Source organism: Palaemon carinicauda, chromosome 26 (assembly GCF_036898095.1).
Source record: "Palaemon carinicauda isolate YSFRI2023 chromosome 26, ASM3689809v2, whole genome shotgun sequence".
Taxonomy (NCBI): Eukaryota; Metazoa; Arthropoda; class Malacostraca; order Decapoda; family Palaemonidae; genus Palaemon; species Palaemon carinicauda.
Window position 1 is genome coordinate 41,562,851 of NC_090750.1, and position 23,628 is coordinate 41,586,478.

Consider the following 23,628-nt stretch of genomic DNA (forward strand, 5'->3'; position numbering starts at 1 on the left):
GTGTACGACAACCCTCACTAACACACCTACGCTGAGCAGGGGAGGAGTCGGCCATTTTAAAAGTTAACGTGAGAGACCGACAAGCAAAAAGTAAGGGAAAAAACAATAAAGAAAATCTCAAACAAAAAGATTTCAAGATAAGAACCAAGGAAAATTAATCAACGATAGCTTAAACTCAAAAAAGAACGTTGTACATCACCGAACAACTTCCCCAAGAGGGTAAAAACACGAGAGCGAACTTCTGTATGTCAGTCAGCTATGACGGCAGAGAGAAGAACTGGAGTTGGTGTGTAGTTCCACCTGTTCTACCGCTAGGGTGCGGTTGGTACACCTGGCGTATCTTCGATAACGCGAGATTTGAATTTTCTGCCCTGGCGTCAGGGACTTCAGCTCTTTTATATAACCAGCGGGTAAGTTTTATATTTAAAAAAGGGGAGTTAGTGACATATCCTTTCCCGGGGGGAGAGGTGAAGCTGCTTCACTAGGGGAAGCAACGTCATCTCTCGAGCCCCGAGTTTGGTAAACAGTACATCGGTCTACGCTACCACTCGACGGTCTCTTGAAAGAGACCGACCGAGTGGGAGCTTCGGAGGAGGTTTGGGCAACGGAAGAGGCCTTGGGTTTTTCTCCTTTCAAAGAAACCTTCGAAGGAGAAATATGACAAATTCGTAGATAATTTGTATTTTTCCTAACCATACAAACCTTAGCTATTTAATATGGGTATTACTTTCGGCGTAGCTGAAATGACGAGCCATTGGAATACTAATGAGGGTTTACTACCCCCTCGCTAGTTAGTGCGGGGGTAGGGAGGGGTAGCTAGCTACCTATCCCCCCCTCACACACCTGTGACTAGCTCACTTTGCTTAGAGGTAGGACTTCCCGGGGGACAGGGCTGGCGGGCAAGTTTGATTAAATATCTAAGGTTTGTATGGTTAGGAAAAATACAAATTATCTACGAATTTGTCATTTATTCCGTAACCGAAATACAAATAACGCTATTTAATATGGGTGACTTAACCCTTAGGTAGGGTGGTAAGTCCCAGCCATTTCTGGCTTTTGGCTTTTGCCCGGGGACTCAGTATCTGAGTGTGTCAGAGCTCAAGATAAGGAGTCCCTGCACCTCGCAAGTGCCTTGCTCTGCAAGGACCGCGGCCTACGTAAGCTGGTGTGCAAAGGAATGAAGTGTGACTCGTCCTAGGAAGTTGACCTGAAGGCCTTTAGATGGAATTCTAGGATAGGACGTTCCCAATACCACCTCGTAAGGGTATGGGGATGTGACAGTATTATCTTAATACTAGGAACACAAGGGAACATGGTTTACCTGTAGTGGTTTGAGGTCAGCTGTGCAGAGAACCCAGGATGCTGCTTTCCCCAAGAGAGGGGAGGATGAAGAAAAGAATAAGGACCAGGCATACCTTTTCATTCATGCAGACTAAAACCGGGTAACAATGCCCTCAACCATCTGCTACTTGTCCATTAGGGAGCCTGAGGTTTAAACCAGCTGTTGTGCAGCCCCCACAGGGCCGATAGAGAACGTATCGAGCCTCCTGTGGGTCACGTCTTGCAGGTAGTGGGCTGTGAAGGTCGTCTGACTCTTCCAAAACCCTGCATGTAAAACCTGCGTCACTGAGTAGTTTCTCTTGAAGGCCAGGGACGTAGCAATGCCCCTGACATTGTGTGCTCTGGGGCGATGTGACGGAGGAGGGTCAGGATTCAGGGAATGATGGATAACCCTGCGAATCCATGCTGAGATAGTGTTCTTAGTGACCCTCCTCTTCGTCCTTCCGGTGCTAACAAACAATGCCTGCACCCGCGGACGAACTGCAGCTGTTCTCTTAAGATAGAGCCCCAGACTCCTCGCTGGGCAGAGTAGGAGATGGTCTGGGTCATCTGTTACAGAACACAGACTCGAAATCCGGAAAGAGTCGAACCCAGGGTCCGGCACTCCTGGATTTTGAGTCTTAGCAACAAACTCAGAGATGAATCTGAACGTTACCTCCCCCCCATCCTCTTGAATGGGCGATGTCATACGAGAGACCATGAAGTTTGTTAACTCGTTTGGCCAAGGCCAAAGCGAGTAGGAACAGCGTCTTCCAAGTCAGGTGGCGATCAGAAGCCTGGCGTAATGGTTCGAAGAGAGGTCTCTTAAGAGACCTGAGAATTCGAACCACGTTCCATGGAGGAGGTCTCACTTCCAACTGAGGGCAGGTAAGTTCATAACTTCGTATGAGTAGAGAAAGTTCCAGCGAAGAAGAAATGTCCATTCCTTTGAGCCTGAAGGCAAGACTTAAGGCTGAGCGATAGCTTTTCATGCCGAGACTGATAGGCACATTTCCTCCCGCAAATACACGAGAAACTTCGCTATTGCTGGAATAGTGGCATCGAGTGGAGAGACACCCCTTCCACGACACCAACCACAGAAAACTCTCCACTTCGCCTGGTAGACCCCTGCGAATGACTTTCGCAGGTGTCCAGACATCCTTTCCGCATCTCGTTGCTAAAAGCCTCTCTCTGTGAGGAGATGCTGGATAGTTTCCAAGCGTGAAGCCGCAGCGAAGCTACGGCTTTGTGAAAGATGTTGGCGTGTGGTTGTTTGAGTAGCTCGTGTCGTGGAGGAAGTTCTCTCGGGAGTTCTGTCAGGAGCTGCAGAAGGTCCGGAAACCACTCTGCATGATGCCATAGCGGAGCTATTAAGGTCATACAGTAGACAGGTTGACCGATATTCTGGTCTTGTTGAGCACCCTCCTCATCAGACAGAACGGGGGAAAGGCGTACACGTCGATGTTGTCCCACCGTTGTTGGAAGGCATCTTGCCAGAGTGCCTTGGGGTTCGGGACTGGGGAGCAGTACAGCGGAAGCTTGAAATTCAAGGCTGTCGTGAACAGATCCACCATCGGGGAACCCCACAAAGTCAGGACTTTGTTGGCTACTAGACGATCCAAAGACCACTCGGTACTCACTATCTGTGATGCCCTGCTCAGACTGTCGGCGAGCACATTCCTCTTGCCTGGAATGAAACGAGCTGATAGTGGAATCGAGTGAACTTCGGTCCATCTCAGTATCTCTACTGCAAGATGGGATGACTGCTCTGAAAAGGTACCTCCCTGCTTGTTGATGTAAGCCACTACCGTGGTGTTGTCGCCCATCACCACCAAGGACTGACCCGCCAGGTACTGTTGGAACTGCTTTAGTGCCAGGAATACGACCTTCATTTCTAGCAGATTCGTAGGTTCTCGTCTGTCACCCACCACTGAAGGTCCGTCCGTTCCGCAGGACCCATAGGGACCAAGACGTCCGGGGAATCGTGTCCTTGATTCCACCGGGGCTTGAGTCGCCATTGCAGGGATCTCATCATGAGGCGACCGTTTGGAACTAAACGGGCCAGGGAAGAAAGGTGACCGAGGAGACGTAACCACAATTGGGCTGGGAGTTCTTCCCGTCTGAGGAAAGGGTCTGCGACCCTCCTCAGCCTTGCTATCGTTTCGTCTGATGGGAAGGCTTTGTGGAGATAGGTGTCTATGATCATACCTAGATATACCAGTCGTTGAGTTGGAAGCAGAGAAGACTTCTCGAGATTTACCATGATCCTTAGATTTTGGCAAATTCCTAGAAATTTGTCTCGGTGTCGAAGAAGGGTCGACTCTGAGTCTGCCAGGATCAGCCAGTCGTCCAGATAACGGAGGAGACGGATGCCAATCCTGTGTGCCCACGAAGAAATCAGGGTGAACACTCTGGTAAATACCCGAGGTGCCGAAACACAGCACCTTGAACTGGTAGATCTTGTTGTCTAGGCTGAATCTTAAGTACTTCCTTGAAGACGGATGGACTGAGATCTGGAAGTGATCAGGTCCAGTGTACACATGAAATCTTGTGGTCTCACTGCAAGTCTGACCGTGTCTGCTGTCTCCATGCTGAACGGAGTTTGTTTGACAAACCTGTTCAGAGCTGAGAGGTCGATGACTGGTCTTCAGCCTCCAGACGCCTTCTTTACAAGAGTCGACTGAAGAAGCCTGAGGAACCATCGACGACCTCCTGAAGAGCATCCTTCTTTAACATGGTTTCGACTTCTGCCCGTAGGGCTTGCCCCTTTGCCGATCCCATTCCATAGGTGCTCAACGACACTGGATCCACAGTCAGAGAGGTAGAGATGTTGTGAACGGGACGCGATATCCCTGACTGATTACGGAAATCATCCAGGAATCAGCGCCGAGTTGCTGCCACCTGATCGCACAACTTTGTAGGCATCCCCCCACTGGTGGACATGCAGGGGGACTGCCAATCCTGGCGTTTGTGGCCTCGGCCACTCCCTCTAGGATTTTTCCCTCCCCTGGAGGACTTTTTGCCTTTCTTGTCTTTGACAGGAAAGGGCTGCTGTTTGGACACCATCGTCTTTACTGCCACTGCCGGTTTTGTCGTCTTGGACGGGCGAGGTTGTTGAGGTGCTGGAGGTTTGTAGGGCTGTGATGAGAGAGCCCTCTGGAGGAGAGAGTCCTGGTTGGATTTCCTCCACCTCTCAGCTGCCTGTTCCACATCTTTAGGCTCAAACAGATTCTTTCCCAAAAGGGAAGAATGTCTGAGTCTGCTGACTTCGACAGCTGGGACCTTCGAATATGACAAATTAGAAGATAATTTATATTTTTCCTAACCATACAAACCTTAGCTATTTACAGAGGGTTACCTTTTCGCGCAGCTGAAATGGCGAGCCATTAGAATTTAACGAGGGTGTATTACCCCCGCGCTAGTTAGCGGGGGGGGTAGGGGAGTGGTAGCTAGCTACCGCTCCCCCCCCTCACACACAGATGAATGCTCACTTTCACTTAGAGGTAGGACTTGTCTTGGGGGACAGGGCTGGCGGGCAAATATGTGTAAATAGCTAAGGTTTGTATGGTTAGGAAAAATAAAAATTATCTTCGAATTTGTCATTTGTTCCGTAACCGAAATACAAACCACGCTATTTACAGAGGGTGACTTACCCCTTAGGTAGGGTGGAAAGTCCCCAGCCATACTGGCTTTGGCTTTACCCGGGGACTCAGAATCCGAGTGAGTCGCACTCGAGAAAAGGAGTCCCTGCACCTCACAAGTTCCTTGCTCCGCAAGGAACCATGTGGCCTACGTAAGCTTGTGTGTGAAGGAAGAAGTGTGACCCGTCCTAGGCAGTTGACCTGGAGTTCCAGAAGGAACTCTGGGTTAGGACGTTCCCAATACCACCTCGTCAGGGTATGGGGGACGCGACAGTATTGACTCAATACTCGGAACACAAGGAAGCATGGTTTACCTGCAGAGGTTCGAGGTCAGCTATGCAGAGACCAGGATGCTGCTTCCCCGTAGAGGGGATGATGAAGTAAGAAGTAAGGGCCAGACATACTTCTTTCGTTCATGCAGACTAAAACCTGATAACAATGCCCTCAACCTTCTGCTACCTGTCCAAAAGGAGCCTGAGGTTAGACCAGCTGTTGTGTAGCCACCACAGAGCGATAGAAAACGTATCGAGACTCCTGTGGGTCACGCCCTGCAGGAAGCGGGCTGCGAAGGTCATTAGACGCTTCCAAACTCCAGCTTGTAGCACCTGCGTCACAGAGTAGTATTACTCGAAGGCGAGGGACGTTGCGATGTATCCAACATCGTGCTGTAGGGCAACGTGACGGGGGAGGGTCTGGAGACAGGTCGAGATGAATGTCCTTGAGTCCGGGCTGAAGAGGTATACTGGTGACTCTCCCCCATGTCCTCCTTGTGCTCCCAAATCGGCTGCAACTGAGGACAAACTGCAGCTGTTCCCAGCGCTAACCTCTCGATTCCTTTACTGGCAAGAAAGAGAAGGTCTTGGGACATCAGATACAGAATGGAGACTCGAAATCTTGAATGAATCGGACCGAAGGGCCGGGACCCCCAGATTCTGAGTCTAGCCAACAACTCAGGAGCGAGTCTGAATGTTGCGTTCCCCTCTTCCTTAGAAAGGGGGGAGTCGTAAGAGACCAAGAAGATTGCTTACACACTGGCCGTGGCCAGAGTGAGCAGGAGACCCAAGGCGGAATACAATCCAAGGCCTGTCGTAAAGGGTCTTGAGAAGATCTCTTAAAGGACTAAAAGTCTGAGCCATGCTCCAAGTTGGAGGTCTTCCTCCGACTAGGGCAGGGACGATCGTAGCTTCGCATGAGCGAGGATAGATCCAGCGGGCAGGAAAAAGTTATTCCTTTAAGCCTGAGGGTCAGGGAAAGGCTGAGCGACAGGCTTCATTGCCGAGAGCGGAAAGGAGTTTCCTCCCGCCGAAAGGCAATAAGACCGTTATTGCTGGAGAAGAGGCCTCAAGGGAAGAGGTATATCTCCCACGGCACCAACCACCTTAGACTCTTCACTTTGCCTGGGAGACCCCTGTGGATGACTATCGCAGATGATGCGACCTCCGTACCGCGACTGTAGCGGGTTGTCTCTTCTTGAGGAGGAGGCGTAGTGTCTCAAGGCATGAAGCCGAAGCGACACCCCGGTTCGGGAGAGATGTCGCAGTGTGGTTGTTTGAGTAGTCTGCGCCGTGGGAGAAGCTCTCCCGGGAGTTCCGTCAGGGGAAGCAGAGGGTCCAGAAACCGTTCTGCGCATAGTCCCAGTGGAGCTCTCTCATTGAAAGGTTGACAGACAACCTGGTCTTGTTGAGACCCATTGTCCACAGACAAAAGGGAGGGAAGACGCAGGCGTCAAAGTTGGCCCACCATCACCGGAATGCATCTTGCCAGAGTCTCAGGGTCTGAGACGGGGGGGAAGAATAGCGGAAGCTTGAGGTTCCAAGCTTTCGCGATCAGGTCCCCCAGACCAGTACTTACTGGTTACCCAAGGTCAAAGACCCCCAGGTACACTCTCTCTACGAGGCTCTGCTCGGATAGTCGGAGAGAACATTCCCCTGCCTGGAATGAGAGAGCCGATGGTGGTATTGAGAGAATCGCAATCATCCCGGTATCTCTACTGCAAGATGTGAAGGTGTGAAAATGCGTCCCCTGCTGGTTAGAATACGCCAGAATCATGAAGTCGACGCGCACGGGGCGACTCGGCAGGAGCTGTAGAATCTGTAGAGGGGCCAGACTAAGGCCCCTAAGCCTGCCTGAATGATGGAGAGGTATCCTTCAGGTCTTGACCATAGGCCTGGACCGGAACATGCCCCCCACCCCTTTTCCTTTGACGAGTCCGAGAACAGCATCAAGAATGTGGGGAAAGGACGAGAATATCCACTACCATCAAGAGGCTCCATAGGTCAACACCCATTGCAGGTCTAATAGTTCCGCTGGTCCCATAGGGGCCAGGAAGTCTGGTTAAACATTGCTTGAAGCCACCGGAACTTGGATCGCCCCACATGGAACTTATCCTGAGGCGACCGTTCGGACTATAGACGGGTCAATGAGGAAAGGAGAACTAGGAAACGTTCCAAGGTAGGGCTGAAAGCTCTGCTTGACTGAGAACAGGTACTGCGACTCTCCTCAGTCTTGCCACAGTCAACCGAAAGGAAGGCTCGGAGGAAGTGGTAACAGAATCTGGCGTCCCCAGGTGGTCACCCATCCAAGTACCGACGTTGCTTAACCTCGCTGGACGGACGAGAAGCGGGGTTTCCAATGTGGTAAGGCCATTGACTCAATATCATGGCCAGATACTCTAGATGTTGAGGCAGAGGAAGAGAAGGCTCCAAGCAAAATACCATGAGCCCACACTCATGGTAAGCATCCAGAAGCTTGTCCCGGCGCTGAAGAAGGTCGAACCCGAGCCTACCGGAGTTGACCAGCCCTCCAAACAGCAGAGGAGGCGGAAGCCTGCACCTGAGCGGCCAAGAGGAAGGCAGGGAGAGTTCTCTGGGGAAACAAACCTGCTATGCCACGGCGGGATAGCCACATTGCATCATAAGCAGGAATACTTGCAGTCTAGGCTGAATTCGACGAGCACCCTGGAAGATGGATGGAATGGAAACTGAAAGTACCCGTCCTTCCGATCCAGGGTTTAAGGAGTCCTGTCGCCTCGTTACCAGTCTGATCGATTCTGCTGGTCTACGCTGGCCGAAGTTTGTTCGACAAACTTGATCAGGGCTGAGAGGTCGACTACGGACATCCCCTCTCAGATCCTTCCTTACAAGAAAGGATCGACTGAAGGGGCCGGGGGTGAAGCCGTCGATGATCCTAAGGAAGACCTTCGCCTAAGGTATGGATCATTCTGCCCAACCGGGCAACTCTGCTGACGCTATGGCATAGAGGTTCAGAGACACTGAATTCGCTGACAGAGACGGCAGGCGCGATATCCTTGGCTGATCCCAGAGATTGTGCGGGAATGGGCATCGGGAAGCTGTCATTCGGATGAGTAACCTTAAGCATCCTCCCAGCGAAAAACCTGCAATCCTAGAGTTCGTGAACTCCTTTTAGGACTATGCCCCCCCGGGGGAGTCTCCCGTGCCATTTGTTCCTGACAGGAGGAAACTGCAATTGGACACCTTGTCCCAGTTGTCGTAGCCGATAACTTAGGCCGACGTGGTTGAAAGAAAAGGGCGCTGGAGCCCTGCAGAGTCTGGAAGAAAGCGCCTTGGAGGAGTGAAAACGGAAGTCGATTTCCTCCGCACAGCCGCTGTCTAAGTCTCTGTCCTTGGGCACAAACAAACTCTTCTCAAGGATGGAAGGGTGTCTGAGGTCGTCGACCTCCACAGATGAGACACCCGAAGGAAGCCCTCAGTCAGCACGTCCAGATGGTACAACATCGAGCTTGTCCGCAAGTTAGATACTTAACGACGAAAGGCCAAGGTGCCTGAGCTCGAGAGGAGGAAAGTACCCATGATCTTCCTGTAGCTTCCTTGAACCAAACCTCGGGCCGTAACCGAGGAGGGAAAGAACCTGGTAAGCTCCCAGAGGAAGGGGTAAGCAGTCACCCCTCTTCCGATGGAGAAATCTCGAACGGAAAGCCCCCCCGCCAAAAATCCTTCCAGGGAATGACGGGGAAGGGCTAACCCAGGTTCAGGAAATAGGAGTGTTGCTCAGATCTCCCTTAATTTTCTCCTATTCTTGCAAGTGCCATGCTCTGCGTTTACGGGGTGAGGCCGTGTTCTGGAAATACGCTCCAGAAGAACTCGCCAGGCTGGCCATGCTGCGAAAACCCCATTGGGAATCGTGGCCGCAATCGCCCTGGAGCTCGAGCGACGGTAATTCAAAGATTTTCGCGTGGGCGAACGTGGAAGCGCCCATGCACGGTAACGCAAACGAAGGTGAGCGAAGGAGCGCAGAAGGAGGGCGAGCGTGGCAGGAAGGGCGAGAGCTGGTGGTCGGCGAGCGATAACCCATAGACGAGCAATGGATACTGCAAGAAATAAGCCGACGTTTGTGCGAAGAAACACTGTAGTTTCGCGCGACGGAACACCATCCGTCCGCGCGATGGCAAACCGTTGGTTCGCGCGTGGGCGAACATTGGAGAGCATGGGCGCGGACCCGCATGAGCGTAGACGTGCAGGCACGTGGGCGTATAGGCACGTGGGCGTATGGGCGCGCAGGAGAATGGTCGCGCGGGCGCACAGGCGAGCGGTCGCGCAGGCGAGCAGTCGCGAAGGCGAACGGTCGCGCGGGCGAACGGTCGAGCGGTCGCGCGGGCGAGCGGTCGCGCGGGCGAGCGGGCGAGCGGGCGAGCGGTCGCGCGGGCGAGCGGTCGCGCGGGAGAGCGGGCGAGTGGTCGCGCAGGCGCGCAGGCGAGCGGTCGTGAGGGTGGGCAGGTGGATGAGCGCGAGTCTGAGGCGGCGAACGCAAGCGTTAGCGCGATGGCGAGGAAACGCGCTGCCGCGTGGGCAAGGAAGACCGCTGGCGATATGGATCAACAAGCGATCGGTGGTGAGCTGGTGAGCGCTAACGCGCAGGTTGGCAATAGAGCGTTGTGTTATGCCGATGCGATGGTCGAGCAGCATGCGCAGGTGAGCGATCGTGCGTTGGCGAGCAGTATGCGAAGGTGAGCGATCGCGAGCAGCATGTGCAGAAGGGCGATCACGTGATGGTGATCAGCATGCGCAGGGTCACGCGATGGTGATCAGTATGCGCAGGGTCGCGCGATGGTGATCAGCATGCCAGGGTCGCGCGATGGTGATCAGCATGCCAGGGTCGCGCGATGGCGATCAGCATGCGCAGGCGAGCAGCATCCGCAGTTGAGGGTCGCGCGATGGCGAGCAGCATCCGCAGTTGAGGGTCGCGCGATGGCGAGCAGCATCCGCAGTTGAGGGTCGCGCGATGGCGAGTAGCATCCGCAGTTGAGGGTCGCGCGATGGCGAGTAGCATCCGCAGGGTAGACGATAGCGCGATGGTGATCAGCATGCGCAGGGTCGCGCGATGGTGATCGGCATCCGTAGGTGTGCGGTCGCGCGATGGCGATCAGCATCCGCAGTTGAGGGTCGCGCGATGGCGATCAGCATCCGCAGTTGAGGGTCGCGCGATGGCGATCAGCATCCGCAGTTGAGGGTCGCGCGATGGCGATCAGCATCCGCAGTTGAGGGTCGCGCGATGGCGATCAGCATCCGCAGTTGAGGGTCGCGCGATGGCGATCAGCATCCGCAGTTGAGGGTCGCGCGATGGCGATCAGCATCCGCAGTTGAGGGTCGCGCGAAGGCGATCAGCATGCGCAGTTGAGGGTCGCGCGATGGCGATCAGCATGCGCAGGTGAGCTAGTAGCTGGCGAACCATGTTCCTTCAGAAGTGTTGGAGAACGTTGGCGTACCGGCTGTAACACACGCAGACAATCCGGAGATCGCCGAGAGACAGGTGATCGCTGGCGAGCTGATGATTGCTGACGAGCAGAAGGCTACGCGTGGAAGCCTGCGTATAGAAGAAGAGTCCTTGACCCCGACCTGAACCGAAGTTCTAGATCGCGAGGGCGAACGTGGGCGCACAGGGAGCGTAACAGGAACCAACAGGAACAGCAGGGATGATCATCATGAAAGCGCTGACGAACAGGAGAGCGCTGATGAGCAGAAGAGCGCCTGTGCGCTAACACTGAGCAGGAGCAGGAGAGAACACAGCAGAAGGGCGCGCAGGGAAACCCTGACACGCAAGGGAAGAACCCCCGTGGGAGGCAACCCTTTGCCCCGAAGGGATCGTTGTCCGCCGGGAGACTGATGTCCGTCGGAAGACCGCTGTCCGGCGGGAAAACCGCTGTCCGTCGGGAAGACCGTTGCCCGTCGGAAGACGAGATCAGACTGCTGTCCATCTGCACCAAGGCGGAAGATCGAGAAAAAGGAGTTGTAGGCTGCAAACGGAGATTCAAACGGACGGTGGGCCTTACGGCGAGGGAGGCCAACAGCAACAGCAACAGAAGAAACCTCCGAAGAGGAGTCTCTATGAGTGTACTCTCTCGCGAACGAAAGAGAAACACTTCGTAGAAGAGACTGGTCAGCCAGTGACCTAAAAGGAGCAATCCTACGAAGAGGAGCTCCTGCAGTTGCCCAGCCCCTTGAGTGAAACTGCAGGTGTGACCGCTCAGCACCAAGAGCATAGTCACACGAAAAAAAGGCAAGAGAAGAACCCCCCAAGAGGGGAAAAACTCAAGCCTGGACAGGAAAAACTTCCCTCAGAAGGAAAGTTACCCGCCCAAGGAGGCAAGCCTCCTGAGAGTTCTAAAATGAACTGGAGAGCTGTCTGTCGTCACGGGAGTACTTCCAGTAGAAAGAGACACGCCCCTGACGAAAATACAAGGGGGGAGGCAGCAACAGCCGAATCCCCAGGACTCAACAAGACAGCTCACACCGTTGCCATATTACAGAAACGAACTAGATCGGTAACTGTAAAAAAAAAAAAAAAAAATCCCTAGTACACATTCATTCCCCCGGGAAGGCTCCGAAGAGGAATCCCGAGGGAAAGGAAACAAGAATTACACAACAGGCACGTGCCCTCACAACCACTTACACTCACGGAAGGAGAGCTGTAACCAAAACAGAATTATAACAATTATAATTATGAAACTATGTAATTATGTAATTTAAAAATGAATGAACACTAAAGAAAGAACGAAAACCTCGAAAGGAATCGTTCTACAAGCTGAAAAATTAACAACTACAATTAGATTCATAAACTAATTGAGACAAACGTACAGCGTAGCAACCCCCCCACACGGAAAGGAAGCTACAAGGGCATAGTAACACGTAGTAAAAGGGTGAACGACCTCAAGAGAGAGAGAGAGAAAGACTGAAGTCAAACTCGATCGCCACCCATAAAATTACGCCGTGGTGGCCTAACTGCCGAGGACTCCACGTAGATATCGTACACTACACACACAACTCTGAAAAGGAAACTTACTTATTTCTATACTCAAATATATATACAAACATGAAAACATGTTTACATATATATTGAGTAAATGAAAAGTAAGCGATTAAGTAAAGACAAAACAAACAATGGCTGCCAAGAGAGGACCAAGACAGAGACGTCTGTCACAGTCCGAGCCAAAAGTGAAAGTGAACATTCATCTGTGTGTGAGGGGGGGGAGGGGTAGCTAGCTACCACTCCCCTACCCCCCCGCTAACTAGCGCGGGGGTAATACACCCTCGTTAAATTCTAATGGCTCGCCATTTCAGCTGCGCTAAAAGGTAACCCTCTGTAAATAGCGTGGTTTGTATTTCGGTTACGGAACAAAGAACCTTTCTGCCACTGCATCACGTCGTTTTAAGATGGAATTGGCCCACAAGTTCGAGACTTGGTGGGCCAGAAACTCAATGGTGCGGGTGCCCGAAAGGAGGAAGGTCTCCAGGGCTTTCCTGGTGCTCTCCTTAGACAGATCCTCAGTTCACAACAGGATGCCAAGAGACCCTAGCCAGACGTCCAGCCACGAAGTAGCCGGAATGGCACACTTCACAACCTTTTCCTGACTTAGGATCTCTGTCGCCGAGAAAGTCACTTGCCGGCTAGAGAGCCTCTCTAGAGGGTCTCCCTTGGTAAGCTCTTCCACAGAGTGGTGCAGGGGAAGAGCTAAGCAAGACTCCTTCATGATCTCAAAGTACCTCCTCTGGTGGATACGAGGAGGAGGGAGGAGCTTGTTGCCAGCAGTGGAACGGCTGGAGGAGGCGAGTTTGGCGAGCTGGCCCTCATCCTTATCCCTGGCACTCTTCACCCCTTGGGACCAGGGCAAAGCCGCACTGGCCTTAGAGGGTTTCTGGGTGCCAAAGACTCGGTCCAGGACCGTGTCCTTGCCCTCACGAGGAGGAATCTCGTTCGCATGCGTGCATGCGGAGATGAAGAAGGACAAAGGGCGTGAGGATAGGTCTCGACTGCCGACATGAATGTTCCACATGGGTGGTCGGGAAACCCAGGGCAGATGCCCATAATCGCAGAGGCCAACTTCACAACAGAACTAGAAAAAGAAAAAGACAAAAGCATTAAATGGCTGCCAAATAACGGTGAGGATGAAAGCGGACACGTCCGACTACCATCCGAGCCGAGAGCAAAGTGAGTTCAACCACAGTTGTGTGAGGGAGGAGGGTAACCCCGCTAACTAGCGGTGTGGGTAGTAAACCCTCGTTAAAAATTAATGGCTTGTCATTTCAGCTACGCCGAAAGTAATATCCCTCTTCAATAGCGTGGTTTGTATTCCTGTTACGGAATAAATCTGTTTTTGAGTTTTTGGACACCCTTATATAAAGACAATTATGGGGGACCGCAGTGGGAAACCAGTGTTTTTTAGGTGAGGAAATGACAAAAACAAATGATTTGCAGCAATAGCAGATGGTGAAAATGCAAAATATACACAAGATAACCACTTGGAAATAAGTACATGTATCACGATTATCTGAGATTCACTTCATGTCCTTCTAATGGTTTTAGCTCCAGCATGGCTCGCTACACTCGCAAATTTAACATTACAGCACATCACTGCTCTTACATTCTGGCAAGCGGTGCAAGTTGAGCTGCTGTGCTTGCAAGCCCCAAGGGTCATTATTGTTGGGATATTTCTTACTTTCACCTCAGCCACAGTAGCTATACTGTACAGTACACTGAACGGAGAGCGTTTTCATCATAATTGCCGGCATAAATAAAACTACACTAAATTTCAAAATAGAATGTACTTCCCTCTTAGAGAGGTCTATGTGATGGTGAAGCTGAAACTGAATGGGAGGGTGGAAAAAAAATGGCTGTTGTCGAACAACATCCCGGAACTTCTGCATAAATATCTGGAAGTTCGTAATGGGTTAAAAAATGCCAGGTAAGGATTATGTCCCACAAAAAACAGAATAACTGCAAAAGCGAACGCATGCGCAATAACTCACCATCAGTCTCCCAAATGCAAACAATGAAGTTAGTGAGAAAAAGACTTCACATTTTAATCGACAAATACGTAAGTTATACCCTAGCCCCCATTAAACATATAGAGAAAAACGCCAAACTAGCCAGCTCTCGTCCATTTCTTATACCAAATTCCACTTTCCCTAGTAATTAAAGTATCATATATTAACCAATAAATGTTTTATACATATGAATTTGAGAATTGTATTCTGTTCTGTTTTAGAGTTCAATTATAGAATAGTGCAATATTAGTTAGGACATTGAAACTTGCATAATTGAATAGATCTTTGCAAATCAACTATTTTGAATACCATATTCTACCGGCGGAAACCAATATTAACGAAGATACAGATTTTAATAAAAAATACCAGTTTTGCTCTTTTTGTCATCAGCAGATATTGGAGGCTCCTTCCACCCAGTAGTTCAGGGGAAACACTGATAGGTGGTGCTTCCACCATAAGTTATTTGTTCGAACAGAATAAAGGGCCAGTTTTATATTCTAAACTTCTTTGTTATTTATTTTCAATATTGAAATATGCAATATGATTTTAAATCTTATTCTATTGATCATGTTAATAATGAAAGGTTAGGGCAGAAATATGTGTTTGATACATCTGGTCTGATCATTGGAAATGGAATCCAAGTTGGTCGAACAGATGCTGGAGCGTGAAGCTACAATTCACCCCTTTAACTATGCATAATTGAAAATTTACACCAAAATACTAGTCCACAGGGCTAACGTGCATAGCGAAACATTGTCAGCTTGCCAGAACATAGGAGCAGTGAGATAATGTTTAATAACGAGTGATGCGAGCATACGGCAGAGCAAAAACCACTAAAACATTAGCTCAATTAAGAAAGAAAGTATTTGTAATACGATGAACACTGCTACGAACGACTCCATACAAAATATGATGGAAACCCCAGTTTTTCATACGTTCAGAAGTCTTGGCAAACAAAAGCTCCACTGTCTGACAGTGTTTCGTTACCGTTACTTGGTTTTGATTACACTAACTTTTTTAATTACGATAGGGATGTATATATGATAGCAGCCACCTCTATGTGTGATGACAGACAGATAAGAATACAGCAGTGTAAGGGTGGTCGTAGGGGAGCGTTAGCCCTCCCGTTAGATAAGCAGGTAAGGACACGGCTTGTAGGTTAGGTTAGGTGGGTGAAAGTTTAGTTTAGATGGTGTTCTTATGTAGAGGTTTTGCAGAAAATACACTAGAAAATGGGAAGATAATTCAAATTTTCTATGCATGCGAAAGGAACTAGCCGCTGATATACAAAGGCTCCTTACGATGACAATTTTTCTTACGACGATGAGTGACAGACATAAAGTTTAAAAAAGTTAATCTAAATATCAACGCAATTAGACAAGTAAACTATAACCTAAGGTGTTTCGAACGTAACTGATGACCATAATTAGCGCAAAGCCATAGCTTTTCATTTATAGTTGCTCCATCATTACTCAATAACTATGAATTTCCACCAGAAATAATCATCAAAAACATTCAAAATATGGAGCCTTTGTATATCAGAGGCCATTTCTCCAGCGTGCATAAAAAATGGACCCCAACTAACCTAAACTTCCCTCCATAGCCTAACCTACGAGCCGTGCCTTAACTAATTGGATCCTAACGCACACTGCAACCCCCCTTACACTGCCGTATTCTTAGTAAGTCATTATCATACATACAGCACCCAAACATCACAAAATACATTACAAACCAGTCTAATTTTTACAAACCTTTTATTGCACCATTCTATAATTTTACCATTTTATTGGGTTAGAAACTGAGCTTTAAGTATCTACTATACTTTACCTGAGATTGTTTTAAATTCAACGACCTTTGATAGGCTACAGATTAGACATGCATATTATAAGTGTGAAGTAAAATACTGCATTCTCCTATCATTTTGACAGTTGACCGACAGTTTCTAATTTTATATGGAGCAGCTGTTTAGTATACAGGGTCGGACCAAGCTGTCAGTGTCAACTTGATTTTCTTCTTCTCTCTTCTTCCCATTCGTTGTAAAGGCTATGCCTCACCCCTGAACCTGAACCTGAACCTGAACCTGAGTAAAATATCATCATAACATCAGATGGAAGGTCAAAATAATAAGAGAATCATATGGGGAATGTTGGGGAAAAATTATCATAGAAATGTGCAATGAATATGATATTGAAATCGAAGAAGTAAGAAAGTAGAAAAAGCAAAAACTCAAAAAAAAAAAAAAAAAAATGAAATAAAAAGTAGTGTCAAATGAAATTAAAAGAAAGATAGAAGAAAACACCGGAGATGACCAAACTGAGGTTTGTGAATAGTAATGGCAGAAGAGACTACATATAACTTAACTCTAATGAGGCAGTAATAGTTATGAAAACAAGGTTGAATATGCAAGAAGTAAAATAAAAATTATAGAAACAGGAATGATAAGGGCAGGCTTTGTGTGTTATGTAGATAGGCAGAGGATACTACTGAGCATATGTTTAGCTGTAATAGTTAAGAAAATTTAGAAATGATAACAGAAATAGAGAATTTAGAAACACCAACTAAAGAGGTTGTTCGGTATATTAGAAAGGTCCTTGAAGTTAGAAATAAAAGTATGCAAGCTGTGCTGTCTGTGCAGAAGGTAACTAATGATATTGAATTTTCTGCAGAGATTGCAGCGTTTTGCACCTACTGCACTTAATCGTTATGGAGAAAGCAACGCGGAACCTGGAACCTGGAACAGTTGAAAATAGAATAGAGCATAAAAATGTGATGCTTTTTCATAACAATATAACATCAGATGATAAACGACAAATTAAGGAGATAGTGGAAGACCAAATAGGAGAACCATATGAGACATGTTGGGGAAGAAGTATTATAGGAATATGCTAAAAAGAAATATATATATATATATATATATATATATATATATATATATATATATATATATATATATATATATATATATATATATATATATATATATATATATATATATATATATATATATTAGAATTGAAGAAATAAAAAAAGCATAAAAAGCAAAATCTCAAACAAAAATAAAAAAATAAAGTGGAAAATGAAATTAAACGAAAAATAGAAGAAAAGAAAGCATAGATGACCAAACTGAGGTTTGTGAATAGTAATGGCAGAAGAGACTACATAGGAGAACTTAACACCAAGGAAGCAGTAATAGTTAATTTCATTTAAGGGTTTTTTTTTCTAGTCTTATACAGCAGGGGAACCCTACTCTACAGGACCTCCACAGTTGTTTTACAATTTTCGTTCGAAAGTATTCAACATTTCACATCGCTTATTGCTCATTTACTGTTAAATCATCACTATCGAAGCACTCACAGAATAAGAAAGTCACCAGTTTCCACTTAAAAGCGTCCATATTTAACCCGGGGTCCTGGTAGGCCAGGGAAATGGCCTTGCAGAGGGCAGTCTTTGTCTGCTCGAACGCTTTTTGTTGAGGAGAACCCCACTGTAGTTTCTTCGGTTTCCCCTTCAGGACGTTGAGGAGAGGCGTCATCATGCTGGGGATGTTGAGCAGGAACCTCCGGTAGTAATTAGCCATGCCAATGAACTCTTGCAGGGACTTCACGGTGGTCGTTATCGATGTCACGGGGTGCACGCCCCTTTTTGAGAGTCCATGACCCAGGAACTCCACCTTCTCTACCCCGAATGAGGCCATTCTCCTGCAATCACTTCAGAACCGTCCTCACGTGCCCCAGGTGGTCCTCCCATGCCTTGGAGAACACGAGGATGTCATCAATGTAGACAGCGCAGAAGGGAAGGTCTCCCAGGATGCTGTCCATTAGATGCTGGAAGGTCACCCCAGGGTTTCTCAGGCCGAACGTTGAGTAGGAGAAAATGTAGGACCTGAATTGGGTGATGATGGCCGTCTTCGAGATGTTGTCGGTGTGGAGAATTTTTATGTTTAGATGTTTGAGTGGGAACTTAGTCCGGGAAAGTCTCCCTACGGCAGTTACACAAAGATCAACAGGGGAGGATAATGAGCACTTACACTCGGGGCACAAACCCCTGCTAATAACTTTACTGCCACAGTTTACTAACCGTCACTCTTAAATACAAAAGTGGGAAATTTTAAAGTCCAGAGGCCGGAGAACTCCACACGTGAAAATAAAAGTAATTTATGGCCTACTCTAGCTTTGTCAGGTCTATAGTCATCTCACTCTTAGGCTCTATTCCAACTCCGTCCCAGTGACCCCAGTGAGGTGCTGGACAGGTATCTTACGTTAATGTAATTAGAGACAAAACCAAAAATGGGAGCAGTGATGTAAAGTAAAATTTAAAGATATGGATCTTTACCTTCGAAGTAGATATATTGATACAAAGTTCCTCAATGAAACTACTTATAGACTTACTTTGGCTTACTCCTTTCAAATATTGGGTATTCTGTCCCGTGATCAAATATTCATAATTTGCACATTGAAATAAATGAGGGAGCAAAAATACGAAGGAGGTTTAATTAACCTAATATTGATTTATTTCACAAATTTACATTAAAATAAACGGACCTCTTAACAGCACAAAATTGTATAAAAAAAGGAATGCAATAAAAGCAATTCAAAATAATAAAAATGGTTGGTTAGACACGTGGTCTGCAATAATTAATAATCAAAATTGAGCCGGACACGTTGCCCACGTGACCCAGAGACTGTGCTAGTCTCAAAAGCAAAAATGATATAAAAAATATATATACACACAATCCCACTGCACACAGTCCAAAGTATGTAATTGCCAGGTTGCCCTATCAAGTTAAAAATTAGTCTAAGCTAAACTAAAAAATGGGAGAATAACTAAGTGGCCACTTTTGTAGTACCCGCACTCCTTTGAAGATTGTCCTTTGCCCTTTGGTGACTATTGACCTGGTTGCACAAGTTGGCACTTTGTACTCTTGACTGGCTCACCCCAAGAATCTTCATTTGTGGTAGTAGGGTTTCCCAGGTTATTCTTCTTCAGTCTCTAGCCGACAGGACTCCTCTGTGAGTCAAGTTTTGGGAGAGGGGGTGGGGGTGAGCCAGAGGTGCACGGGTTCATTGACCTGGCCGGTCAGTCGGTCACAACTGCTTCTGCACGAATGGGGTGAGGTTAAAGTTGAGAGGGATCACCTCGCTTCACCTTTCCAGACGGTGAGAGTCATTATGCGCAAGGTAACCCAGTTGAGGTGTCATATCGGGACTTTAGGACAAGGCAACATACTGTTGCAAGGAGTGCATAGGAGGCAGGATTTTGTACTAAATACTTTAGAGAAATCTTGCTGCTCTAAGGGAGTTTATACATACAATAATCCTACCCATTCTGGCTTGCTAAAGATTAATAGTTTAAATGATTAATTAGCAATGGGCTGGTGCGATGGGCATACATCTTAAAATTAACAAACCTTAATTGGTATTGAGAAATAAAGGATACATTAATTCAGCAGTATTGAAAATTATATTTAAATCAGTTTAGGAATTTAATCTCGACCCACGTAGTTTAAGGAAATAACCAACATACGCCAGGGTTACTAAGGCTGCGTATCTACGCTGTGACATCACAAGCATGGCGTACACTACTGTCAAGTTTATTTGATTTAGAATAGGTCTCCTGATGTTTCGTTAAAGGAAATTTGATATAGAAGAGAACGTTTAAGGGGTAGCTACTGTATTAGGAGAGTCAAAAATGCGAATGAAAGAAGAATGAAGAAAAATTCTTCACAGTCGGGATGCACGGGGACCTGAAAATAAGACTCCAGGAGATCCATTTTAAAAAAAAATAGTGGTCCCGTGGAGGGCCCTGGTGAGATCCTGCATGTTGAGCAAAGGGTAGTGGCCAGGCGTCGTGACCAGATTTAAGCATCTATAATCACCGCAGGGCCTCCAACTCCCGTCGGGTTTCTTGACCATGGGCAGCGAAGAGTCCCACGGGCTGGATGCCTTCTTGCAAATTCCCATGCGCTCCATCTCCTGGAAGGCGCGCTTATCGTCTTCTAGCTTCTGCGGTGGGAGGCGTCTAAACCTGCAATGGGTTGGGGGCCCGTTGTTGAGATATGGTGAAATATCCCATGCTTAGCGGGGACCCCTTCTAGTTGGTGAAGCTCGGGTTTGAAGACGAAGACCTCTGGGAATTTCTGCAGCAGGCGACCGTATTTGTGGGATGTGACTGAACACACCCTGGGAAGGCTGGGCCCGCTGGAGAGGTGGTGGGACTGGTATGAATCCTGGTCGACTAGTCATTTGCGATGCACATCTACCAGCAGTCCGTGGTGAGTGAGGAAATTGGCACCCAGGAGAGGCACTTTGACGTCTGCGATCAGGAAAGGCCAGTCGTAATCCCGGCCCATGATGGATATTTTCATTGTCCTCGTCCCGTAACAGGTGATGGGGCTGCCGTTTGCGGCAACCAGGGCGGCCCTGTCGTCTGAGGGGTGGCCCCAGTCATCCTTCGAGGGTGGGAAAGTCGACACTGTAGCGCCAGTATCCACCAGGAACCTTTTTCCTGAGTTGACGTCCAGGATGTAAAAGCCCGCGTGATCGTGCCTCGCCTGCTCCATGGTTGCTTGTAGACACGATCGCCCACCTAGTTTTTTGGATGAGTGCATGGCTGGATGCACTTCCGTGCCTCTTTCTCCCAATACTCGGGGGAAATTGCACCATCTACGAAAGTCAGGACCCTTATGGTAGTGGTCTTCCCGTTGGTGCCATTGTTCCTGTTGGCGTTGCTGCTGCTGTCGATGTGGTGGGGGACGAGAGTGGGAGTTCTGGAATCTCCCGCCGTGGACTGCGTTAACCCCCACCTCGTCTGGCTCTGCATGATAATCTTCAGTCTCCTCCATGATGGTGTTGACGGGGGCGGTGGCGGCTTATCTAACAGCTTGGGCTGCCCGCTGAAGTTTCTTGGCCTTCTCAACCAATGACGGCATGTCCAGGTCCTCGGCGCCCTCCAACTGGACGCGGATGCTTTGGTGAAGGCGACGGAGGAAGATCTCCATTGACAGGCTTATCTCCCTGGGCCGCCCATCGCTGTTGAGCTCATTCAGCTGGAGGAGGTCCGTCAGTTTGTCCCAGGCTGCCGAGGGACAGGTGTCGCCGAGGGGCCTTGTCATCAGGTCCAGGGCGCGCTGGGCCCTCAGGGGTACGGAAAGGTCGAATATCTCCATCAGTTTCTTTTTTAGGTCGCTGTACCTCATGGGTCCCGGCCTCTGTTTCAGCCAGGGGGAAATCCGTTTAAAAGCATCTGGTGTAAACATTACCATCACCATATCTGCTTTTTTTATCTCATTGGTAATGTTTGCCGGCCTGAAGTGGAACCATACCATTGATGCGTCCGGTGTAAAGGGAGGCAACTGCAATTTATATCCCATCAACATTTGTGTGGCCGTTTGTGTTATCGCGCTGTGCCCTTCGGCTGCGAGGGGCAAGGTACTGTCGAAATCTGAATCTGCCATCTGACCCCACACTCCGAAACTCAGTAGTGAGCCGTATTAAGTCTGCTAATGGAGTATGAATTCCAAGCAGTCGAGTATCCATTAATTGCTGTGCCAAAACTACTTTTGGAAACGCTAGAATGCAAACTGATTTGCACCGTAATTAGTCCGTTAGTGGCATTGGAGTATGTGGAGTTGCGAGCCTAAAACAATTTCTGTCAAAATCGCTGTTGCAAGTCCGTTAAGGGAAACTCCGTAGCAAAGTTTTGCCGATGCCAAATCGCAAAATAACTTGCGCCATAATTAGTCCGTTAATGGCATTGAGGTGAATGGAGTCGCGAGCCCAAACAATTTTTTTTTTTTTAATAGCCGGTGTAAGTTCGTTAAGGGAAACTCCGGGGTCACCAGTTGTGAGGGTTCGAGATGACAGACCATAGACGTGTGAGGCTGCTTTATTTTTGACACAGGCAAAGTACATTGACCTGTGAGGACGGCAAAGTAGCAAGGTGACTGACCGACCGCGAACCGGTGAAAAATGCGGGGCATTTGTGTTTTCTACAGTTAACATTACAATAAATATGAAACCCCATGCTTGACATATGATAATGAAATGTATATAGAAAGGAAGGGCAGATGATTCTGCGCCGGATTGAATAAATAATATGTATAGAAAAATATATACAAAGATGATGATATTGCTGCAAGCGTTATAGGACGTTGTCCTTACAATATATATATATATATATATATATATATATATATATATATATATATATATATATATATATATATATATATATATATATATATATATATCTATATATATATATATATATATATATATATATATATATATATATATATATATATATACTAGGTGGTATATCCTAGCAAATCCATGTTTGCCAACAGTTAAATAAGCGGATGAGCAGCCTGAAGGAGTTACACGAACTTTGGATGTGGAGATGCCCCCCTAAATGTCGAAGAAGTCACTGGCAGCAGGGTGATGGATTAGGTTTAAGGCGATAGACAAACTGTTACTTTGACTTTTATTCCTGACACCTAGCAGATGATCGTCTCTGGAATTAGTAAGGACCAGTAGGGGTCACTTGTCTTAGTTAGGTAGGCATTGCACATCACAAGGAACTAGCTATCCTTTGATGAATCTGGCCAATGAATCCTCTATGGATTTAGTCAGTTAATGGAAAAAGAAGATGACAGAATGGCCCCCAGTCCCAGGTGTAGCGGGGTGCTAAGAATCTCCTGGTTTATAAATACTAAAGAAAAGTTGAAAATTGATAATTGGAATGATAGAACCATGAATCAGATTGGGAAGTTACAGCAAGTGGAGAATAAATTTATGAAATATATTTTAGATATCTTGGCCCTAAGTGAAATACGTTGTAAGGAGATTGGTAAGGAAACCTTAGACCAAGGTTTTATATATATATATATATATATATATATATATATATATATATATATATATATATATATATATATATATATATATATTCAGGATGGGTAGATGGTGTTGGAAGAGAAGGGGTAGGAATGATGATGACATAAAGAGCAGAAATGCATGAACTGAGTAAAAAGCTGTAAATAGTAGCTTGTTACTTGCAAAGGTTAAATCAAAGAAGTGCAATATGAGTATCATAGTTTGCTATGCTCCGACAAATTATTCCCCTGAAGGAAGGAAAAGTGAATACTATGAAGAGTGTAATTGATGAGATCCAAGAAAAAGATATAAAGATTGCAATTGGTGACTTTCTTGCTAAAGTTGGAAAGAATAGTCAAGGTGTAGAGAATGTGATGGGTGTTGAGGGTTTTGGTGAAGTTGCAAATGAAAATGGAGCACATTTCATAAGTTTCTGTTCAATAAACAATCTTGTCATTGGAGGCACTTTTTCTTAGCACAAGGATATCCTCAAAT

At 47.4% G+C, this 23,628-nt stretch overlaps 1 protein-coding gene across 1 annotated transcript in view; it reads right to left on the minus strand.

The window, feature by feature from the left end:
* The window catches only part of LOC137619506 (GDP-Man:Man(3)GlcNAc(2)-PP-Dol alpha-1,2-mannosyltransferase-like), a 68,834-nt gene extending 52,545 nt beyond the window's left edge, over nucleotides 1-16,289 (minus strand). Inside the window, exon 1 of the mRNA XM_068349598.1 lies at nucleotides 16,088-16,289. The gene's annotated coding sequence lies outside the window, so the exon portion shown is untranslated. The remainder of the gene's footprint in view (nucleotides 1-16,087) is intronic.
* Nucleotides 16,290-23,628: the final 7,339 nt, after the last annotated feature.